This window comes from Penaeus chinensis, chromosome 8 (assembly GCF_019202785.1).
Source record: "Penaeus chinensis breed Huanghai No. 1 chromosome 8, ASM1920278v2, whole genome shotgun sequence".
Lineage (NCBI taxonomy): Eukaryota > Metazoa > Arthropoda > Malacostraca > Decapoda > Penaeidae > Penaeus > Penaeus chinensis.
In genome coordinates, this window is record NC_061826.1 from 40,324,162 (window position 1) to 40,334,161 (window position 10,000).

A 10,000-nucleotide genomic window follows, 5' to 3' on the forward strand; every position below is an offset into this window, starting at 1 on the left:
ATGTTTATTACAGTGGCGGTAGCAACAATAATAAATAAAATGCTTATACTGGATACAATGAATGTTGATGGAAACAAAAGTAATGATGTTCCCAGTGACGATTTCGCGATGTTAATAAAATTAATTAAAGTAACAATAAGGACTTGGTTGTACAGGCAGTCAATATACGGAACATATTGTCGATACACAAATGTGCATAAGTATGTTCATGTTTTTGGAAATATGCGATGAATCTTGATACATCTCTCGTACTCCTATTTATGTTTGTGTGTGTGTGTGTGTGTGTGTGTGTGTGTGTGTGTGTGTGTGTGTGTGTGTGTGTGTGTGTGTGTGTGTGTGTGTGTGTGTGTGTGTGTGTGTGTGTGTGTGCTTGTGCGCTCACTGTGTATATGCATTCGTGTGTCCCTGTGTGTGTCATAGCGTAGGCTAACATGCGCTCGTGTACGTGCGTACGCGCGTGTGCACCCTTCGGTACCACCACTCATGCACACAATACCTCTTTATGTCTGCCATGTGTTGTTATTTAATATGTTGTTAATTGTTTACCACTAACCTAATCTTAGTTAAATGATTTATGGTACACATTGTTACGTTTCGAATATTTGACCTTCTAATAAAAACTGCATTTTCCTTAAAATCAGGGATATCAGAGCAATTCCCTAATTAAGGTAATGTACTCTAATTCCCCTTCCTCCATTTCTAATGCATTTGGTGTCGAGATTTCAATTATTTTTCATCCATATATAGTGAAATATCTTAATCTCCGTCCGTTAAAAGAGTAAAGCTTCATTTTTTCCTCATCTGATAGTTAAGACCTGTCATATCTCGACAAGACTTGGATTCCATACTTGGTACTGATCCTCCAGTCTTGGAAAAACTAGTGACGCAGTAATAATAAATGTCCTTGGTCTCGTTTGAAAATTCCTCATTACCCACCCACTGAGTACTGTTTTTCTTTGATAACTGCCTGTTCCATGAGATGACCAAAACCCAGGTCAGTACTCCCATCTTATACAAATATTTTTCTTTGATCTCTATTCCCTGAATGGAGTATGATCTTGGTCTCGGACTCCCAGATTGACTAGGCCTTTATTTTATAACATCGAACTTATCAGCACATAATTTCATATTGTTTTTACTTGCCCAGTTACAAATGAGATGTAGATTATATTTTAATTCATCCTCTTTATCTAATAAACAACGTGTTGCCCTTATATTTGTATCGTCTGTAATTAACGTTACTCTGGAATATTTAATGTCTATACACAGGAATAGCAGAGGTCCAAGAAATGACCCATTATGGCACTCCATTTCATACAGTTGATCCTTTAAGGGACGATCACACTAGTCTATTCTGTCCAGGGATCCCTTTACGGTGCTGGATGCTTCCCTAGCTAGATGGGGAAGCGAGATGAAAATCCCTGTCCAGTGCAACACCGTTGTGTTGGTACTTCGTCTTGGTTAGTGAGAGAGAAAAGTGATGCCAGAGCAAAAACTGAAGGATAATTATTAGGAAGCTTATTACTTGATTGTCTAAACAGTGATTATTATATCATATTAGGTATAATTTTATTGTAAAAATAAACAACATCTATTGTAAATAGTAATAATGTCTCATATTTTTTTTAAAGATTATCCAGACAAATGTTAATTTAATCAAGGAAAGCAAACACACCCCACTCCGACGAAGCTCACCTCAGACATTAATTACGCCCTAGTGGATAGAATGGGAACCAGAGAACAATTATTGAAAACCAATCACAAATATCAAGATAAAAGAAAGTTAAAAATAACTATAATGGATTAAATCAACAAGAAACTTTCCTTTTCATAGGGTGTAATCGTATGGCTGGCAAGGCTGTGTCACGATCGACAATTAATTATATATTACTCACTATCAGTCATAGCATTTGATTCCTCTCATCTTTAGTTTTTTACAGTTCATAATTACGTCGCTCGTACATTGCTGGTTACACTAACAGTGGTATATGCCACTGGAAACAATATTGTCGGATTTCGTTTCTGTTGTAATATGGAATATCGGCAAGGTTGTATTATGTGCGATAATTGATAAAATTGGCTTTTTTTAAAATTATTTCAATCGATATGCAATTATATTCACAGAATACACGACTATCTTCGATACATAGTTCATCCAGGTTCTTTTAAGCAAGGTTTATATAAGTAAGGTCTCGTCACTTCGGAGTTCTGTGCAGCTTTGGGTGATAAGGTCTATGACGTCACTTGGTAGCTGAAATGTATTTATAAAATCAAAGTAAAGCTAATATATATATATATATATATATATATATACACATACACACACATATGTATATGTACATATATATGTATATATATGTATACATATATGTGTATAAATAAATAGATATAGATATATTTATGATAACAATAACAATACATATACATATATAAACTAAATGACAATAAATACAAAGTCTGTAGTGTACAAATATTACATCCAACCACTTAATATACATGGGGTATTGCGGCTTTTACGCGCGCCAGTCAGTCATGAGAGCGAAAACGGGCGGGAGAGGGAAATATTTGCGGGTCTGCATTCCGTCCACGACTGAGCTCATGATTAGCGTCGAACTTCTAGGCTTTAATCCAAGTGACGTCATGCGCGAATTTGAATTTGAGTAGCTCAGTGACGATTATTTGTCGACACATTGGTCTTATCAGGGACGATGTTTTTTTCAACGGAGGGACACAGTGCAGTGTGACTAAACCTACTTTGTAACTGATCACTCGACGTGGTTGTCTAGTGATCCCCCCGGACAGAGAAGACTAGTGTGACCATTGCTTAGATGATAGAAATACCCATTTATTATGACTTTTTGTTTGCTATTTGTGTTTGTTTTTTTTTTAATGCTATAATAGTACGTTTACTCTGACTCCAAGGTCCTTTATCTTGTGGAATATCATTTCTTATCGAAAGCTTTTGTTAAGTCTGGGAACAATACGTCTGCAGCTTTAATGTTGATAAGGTGTTTAGGATCTTTTCGCAGTAGTTCAGAATTTGGGAAAGGCATAATCTGCCTCTAGACACTGGCCACTTATTTTCTGAGTGTGCATTTTCTAATATTTATATTTTATTACTTGAGATATTTTGTCACTGGTCTGTAGCCTTTCCCATCTTTGTAATTCTTTGTAGTTATGGCCCAAAATTCGATGCTGCTGACTGAAAAAACTCGTTTGTGATGTAGCCTCAGCGCGCCTACAGTGATGGGAGTCCTTAGCTCTGAATCAGTTTACTTTAGGCCTGTTATATACACAACACAATTAAGTGCATAAAACGAATCATGAATTTCATTTGTTACTCATCGGAGGTATATAACTCAAGACCTTTGTGATCCTTTGATACAGTAGGTACTAGCGTAGTTAGGCGTGTAGACGTGGGGATTTGGACTTCGTATTATACAAACCTCTTTCAGTACGAACGATATATAGTTCCATATATTGAGGTACACACAGGACCAGGCGAAGCTAGCCTTCGCAAATCTCACTGAACTGAACCGAGGTGCACGTAACATTTAAAGACGTACTAAATGGCATTAGAACTTGAAGTGACTAATAACTGTGGACACTATATTTGAATAATAGGATAAGTAATAGAAAGGCGCTCCGCATTTTCATGCAAAGCCCGGTTCCACTAGTCATTATCAGCCGCTCACCCTACACGTTACTGGTAAAATAAAAGTTTCTTGACCATTCGACGGGCTCGCGGAAATATTAATGCAATTAATGTTTGTTTCACGGTGACAGTATATGAAGAACCATAGGAAATCATTCCTAAAAATGCACAACTTCTGCATTTAGATTGTGTGAAGCACTTTTATATAAGTCAACTTTTCTAGACGTTGATTTATATTTCACCTTTAGCCAGGCAAATCTTAATTTTTCGCGAATAGTTTTGATACATAGTCTATGATAATCTTAGATTATTTAGCATTATTAAGTATGTTTAAACACTTTTACAACTGTTCCAACTGAATCCAGCTTGGAATGAACTGCAATAGGGAACCAATACGCAGGGTGGGCGGCCGCAGGTGACTTTGACAAGTCTGAGTCTGGCTAGCGAAAAGTACTGGCCTTGTGCAATATTTAATAAATTGATATATATATATATATATATATATATATATATATATATATTCTGAAGTGTTTTAGGTTTGATTTTTACTATTTCAGCAACTACATAAAACAGGTTAAATCTACATTTTATATGCATGGGTTAGGTGAACATTTGTGAGTAGTCAGAACAAGTAAAAAACACCCTTATAATTGGAGTTTGGCGTCCTACACCACTGAAAAAATTACGTACAATTTTTCGAAAACTTATTATAATTGAATACATCATATATATGTGGAATATTTTGAGAAATACGAATACATTGAACAAGAAAGCAGTCATGCAGGGAGAGATTATTGGAATGGAAAGACCGCCCTTATAAATTCCTGAAGATAATTATAATCATTATATTTTTAAAATTAATATGTAAGCGAGGTAACAGGTTGTTTTTTCAGGTTTATAGTGTGAGAATTCGGGTTAGAGTTTTAGATGTAAAATATAATAATTATATTATTATGAACACTTCTGCATTTAGATAGAGCATCATTTTTGTAAAGCAAAGATCATGTTGATACACGTAATAATTTCCTGCTAAATTATCACATCAGTGATAAACATAAAGTATATAGATGGATAATTTATTCGCAAAAACCCCGATTGAAATGCGTCGCCTAAAGATGTGGCAGACACAGCAAAGACTCCTAAAATACCATTGGACCTTTCCCTTTGAAACACTTAAAGCTCGCGTCGGGGAGGGCCAAGACCGAGGCTCTCTTGGAGGCTGATACCATACAGGTCAAGTCTCTCCCACCAACGGGCATTTCCCCCTCAAGAACAAGGCGGAACGCGAGGGACGACGGAAGAATAACCTCCCTCCCGAAGTTACAGGAACATCGCCATTTTATCCTACAAGTACATGACTCGCGCGGGAGGAGGACATAAACACACGTAAGTAGCGATCCGGGTTAATTCTTGAGTCTCTGCACCCAGCTGGAAAGAAAGTGAGTGTCCAGACGCCCCTTGGAGGACGGTCCTCGAGGAATGGCAAAGCAGAGAGGAGTGGAAAACAGAGGAGAGTCTTGAGCCCGAAGTAAATTTTCTGGTGATCGATTCGCTAGAGTTTGTGTGGAATTTCCCTCACCACGTCCCCCCTTTTGCGCCCCCGTTTTCACTGTTATTTCCTCCTCTCCTTACGCTTAATGGACAAGGACGCTCGAGTTGCGAATGGGGGCCAGGCATTGGGTTCCTGGTCCTGGACGGAAAGGAAAACTGAAGTGATTATCCCATGCAAGTCGACAGATGCTCATCTCGTCATGGCGAAGCGGTAATTCGTGTCTTTTTCTCGCTTTTTTTTCTGTGTGTGGGACGGGGAGGGGGAGATGTTCATGTTTGTGTGAAGGGATTTGTCTGTTTCTTTTCGTGTAACTTTATTTGGGGTTCGTAACTCGGTGATAAGTTTATTTTGTTGTTGTTTCTTGGTAGTGTAAGTAAGAGCAGCTAGTGTAGTAATTATAGAATAAAAGTCATACTAATACAGAAAGGAAGAATATCAACACCACAGGGTAAATGTTCAATGAAAAGCACAGAAGAGAGCATTATTATCATTTTCTGTTTTCTTTAGCCTTGCAAATCACAATATTACTATTAGCAGACACACCCCCTAAGCATAAGAAGATAGAGGCTATTGGAACCAAACTGAGTTTTACCTAGAATGTGTTTGAATCATTCGGTAATTCTTTACAATGTGGATGCAAGTGGTAAAATTAATTGAACAAATTGTCATGACTGAGGAGAGGGTTGTCGGGGTTCTGCTCCCAACATTCCCCGGGAAACATTGTCTTCACCTGGGTATGCACGTAAGAAGTATATAAAAAGTTGCTCACAGGAATACTGAGTAGACTTTAGCTATGAGCAGTGCTTTCTGTGTTTTTTCCTTTTATTTGTGATGTTATAGTTTGAGTCTGCAGAATATTTCTTGTACCAACTACTGTAACTTTTTGTCCTCTACAAGAATATCATCTTAAATTTGCCTAACCTTAGTGCATCCATACCATGAAGATTAGCCAATCATTTGACTGAATAGCAGTAAACACTGATTGAAGTTAAGACTTTTTGGTATTTATCCAGAAAGACCTTTGTGTGCAGTGTATATACTGTACATGTGCAGTTCACCATGAACTACCCATAATGATAGATAAATAGATATGTGGAATGTCCAGTGATTGCCAAGGACTTTGTGCCTGATGATATTCTACCAAAGTATAATCTGGTTAGATAGTAATTGCAGGTCTGAAAGAATGGAAAACTTTCTGTGCATGACAACCAGGATTACAGTAAAAAAGGTGTACGGAGTGGTTACCTTCATGAAAACTAAGAATCTTTCATCAGTATTTCATTGGATTTTTATCATTATTGCACTGTTAGTGGGTTTTCTCAATTAATGTTAGCTGTCAATTAGATTTCTTTGTTTTATTTTTATTTTGTGAAGGTCGTAAATATTGTCTTTGTACCTATGTCGGTTGAATGTTCATAAGATGCCAGCAAAGACTTGAAAGAGTTTGTTTTTCTTATTATTGCATTGGCTGAGTTCTGTGATCTAAATTTTATATGTACTAAGGGGGACTGAAGAGCTGGCAGAAATCTGACCATATCTGTTTAACCCTTTCCTGACGGGTCACGCCGTGAGGCGTTAAACCAAACTGCTTGATCTGTGGCATGCGGCTGTCTGCTGCAGTGATGCATCAAAGCGCTACGAGCCGGTGATTTGGCTTGATGTACGAAACTCCCGCACTCAAAGTCGGCGCATTGCCATTGATCTCCAGAGCATTTATTTATTTATTTATTTATTTATTTATTTAATTATTTAATTATTTATTTATTTAATTTTTTATTTTTTATATATTTTTTTAGGTTAGTTTAGCTTAGCTTACATTTTAGTTTTAGTTTTAGTTTTAGTTTTAGTTTTCAAAAAGTTGAAGGCATTGGTACAAGAAATTCTTGTGACTTGGATTACTTGAAAATCCCAAATGCAAGGAAAATGTCCTTATATGATGTAAAATTTGATTGTCTGTGATTTTAAGATGAATTTAATGTATAAGGAATGTTTCTACCAATACAAGGCTTATTTCAAACAGTTGCAGATCAGTTAAGATAGGAAGACATAACTGGGTTTTGACAGAAAAGGGTAATTGTTGAAATAGCTGCTAGTTGTAATTCCCACATCCCACCATATCAGAAATAGTTTAGGGACTTAATAATTCCAGGCAGAGGGGCTTGAACTCACAGAAACAAGGTCATTCCTCAGGTGCCTTACCCCTCTGAGTTCTTGAGATATTATTGTATATAAGCTAATTTACTATTTTTCTAATGTATTTTAGATAACTTCATATATTCATTTCAAAAGATGAATCTCATAGTAGGAAAGCATCTTCATTTTCTCCAGCTAGTCAACTCAAAGTATTATGAAAGCCATGGTAGCCGTATACTAAAAATCAGTACTACTGAGGTTCATGCATAGGATCCTTAGAAACTCAGGGTTTGATATTTCTTGAAAAGAAAATAATAATTATCACAGTTCACTATTTTCTAAAACATTGTAAGAAATCATTGTCATTTCAAGATAATGCTGATGTGATAGGAGTTCAAGGACTTATTGAGGCGAAAAATTGTCTTTTGTTGAATTGATTTGGTGCAAACTGAGGGATGTAACAGATTGTTTCATTCATTGTTGTATTTTCATCCTGAATAAAATTTAAGATCATATGAATTATATTAATTCAAAGAAAGTTATTTTTAACCCATTGAATATAGATGGTTGATATCTTGCCATGGCTGCACTAGGTCAAGTCATGGATGGGACTGTAGGGTGAGATGTCCCTCATCATCATTTGATTGGAGGGAGCTCGCCTTTCTCTGATAATAGTGGCATCATTTGTTTAGTTCATTGGATTGAGGCACTTATAGTGTAGGAAAAAAAGTGTCCTTTTTTCACAAACATTTGCTTCAGCTGTGAATGATTACATTTCCGAATGGAAAAACTGCTAATGTGTGCTGGTAACTCTATATTACTGGCAACTAGCCAATTTTTGATATTGCAGTCATTAAGTTGAAGCAAGTTTGGAAAAAAATATAAGGAAAACTAATGTATTTAAAAGATTTTAACCCATTCACTGCAGTATTCTAAAACAGTTGGATGCCATTGCCATCCCCATCCTCAAATCTTTAATAACCAAAGATAATTATCCCCTTGGTGACGGGTGAAGAAAACTAAAAAAAAAAAAAAACTATGCTCTGACGATTAATGGCAGCGCGCCGACTGAGCGCGGGAATTCGGTACATCAAGCCAAATCACCGCCTCGTAGCGTTTTGGCGTGCCGCCGCAGTGTGCAGCTGCATGCCACACTTCAAGCGGCTTATTATGACGTAGAGACGTGACCTGCCGTGAAAGGGTTCGAAGTGCTTCATTATATGCTAGCTGGGTTAATTTTCATTTTCCTCTCTCCCTCTCCCTCTCCCTCTCCCTCTCCCTCTCCCTCTCCCTCTCCCTCTCCCTCTCCCTCTCTCTCTCCCTCTCTCTCTCCCTCTCCCTCTCTCTCTCTCTCTCTCTCTCTCTCTCTCTCTCTCTCCCTCTCTCTCTCTCTCCCTCTCTCTCCCTCTCTCTCTCTCTCCCTCTCCCTCTCCCTCTCCCTCTCCCTCCCCCTCCCCCTCTCCCTCTCCCTCCCTCCCTCCCTCCCTCCCTCCCTCCCTCCCTCCCTCTCTCTCTCTCTCTCTCTCTCTCTCTCTCTCTCTCTCTCTCTCTCTCTCTCTCTCTCCCCCCCCCCCCCTCTCCTCCTCCCTTCCTCTCTCTCTCCCCCTCCCTTCCTCTCTCTCTCTCTCTCCCTCTCCCTCCCCCTCCCTTCCTCTCTCTCTCTCCTCCCTCCCTCTCTCTCTCTCTCTCTCTCTCCTCCCTCCCTCCCTCCCTCCCTCCTGTTATCGGTATTAGAGTTACATTTTCAGGTTTGCAGTACATATTACAGCATATATTAATTAAACAAGAAGTCAGCTGATACCTCTGTGACCTCACACTACATATTCTGTCAAAATTACAGAACTTGTGTCGCTCATGACCTAACTTCAGTATGCAGAGGTTATGGATTTTAAGTGATTCCTTTTGTACTGACAGGTAAGTTCGTAATGGATGCCAGAAACTCTCAAACGCTTAGTTATAGTGCCACTAGAAATTTCTGTTTGCTGATAACCAGGAAAATCTATGGAGAAGTTGTTTGATTCTGAGCCTTCGTGGGTCTTATTGAAATTCAGAGTTGCAAACTTCTTGGTGCTAATAACAATTTCAAGGGTGTTATGTTTAGAAGCCTTGCATACAGAAATTATAGAGTTAATGATATTTGGTAATTTGAGTGTCATTATTTGTATGTCACTTCTTTTCAGAAATAAGATTTGAGAAAATTCAATTTGACTTGATGAATATAAAATCATTGATGTGGGATAGATGGTGATGAATTGGTTTTACAAAGAAAACGGTCAAGTCTGAATATTGGCTTTAATTAACCTTCTTGCATAATCGTTATAGACTCTTTCTTTGAAAATTGAATTTCGGTTTTATCAATTCTTGCCTGTATCAAGATTTTTTTCTTCTTTTTTTATGTGAAGAGATTGTGTTTTGTGTAAATGAGGAAAATAAAGGAAATGGATATAAGACACTAGTTTCAGCTAGATATATCCTTCATTGTTATGCAGTGTGGGTTTTTTAATTTTATGAAATTATCAGAAGAAAGTGCTGTGCTTATGGAAATATTTGTGTATGATTTCACTTCATAAATTTTCATAGAATTAAGAAAAATTAATATCAGATAAGTTTTTATGTAATCAATTCTTTTTACTTTTAAAAATTTAATATAAATGGTTATG

At 37.4% G+C, this 10,000-nt stretch overlaps 1 protein-coding gene across 2 annotated transcripts in view; it reads left to right on the top strand.

Moving 5' to 3' along the window:
- The first annotated feature begins 4,761 nt into the window (after nucleotides 1–4,761).
- LOC125028255 overlaps nucleotides 4,762–10,000 on the top strand; it is a 31,120-nt gene continuing 25,881 nt past the window's right edge. Inside the window, exon 1 of one of the 2 annotated variants that reach the window (XM_047617678.1) lies at nucleotides 4,762–5,041. The gene's annotated coding sequence lies outside the window, so the exon portion shown is untranslated. The remainder of the gene's footprint in view (nucleotides 5,042–10,000) is intronic. The other variant, XM_047617679.1, reaches the window with a different exon arrangement.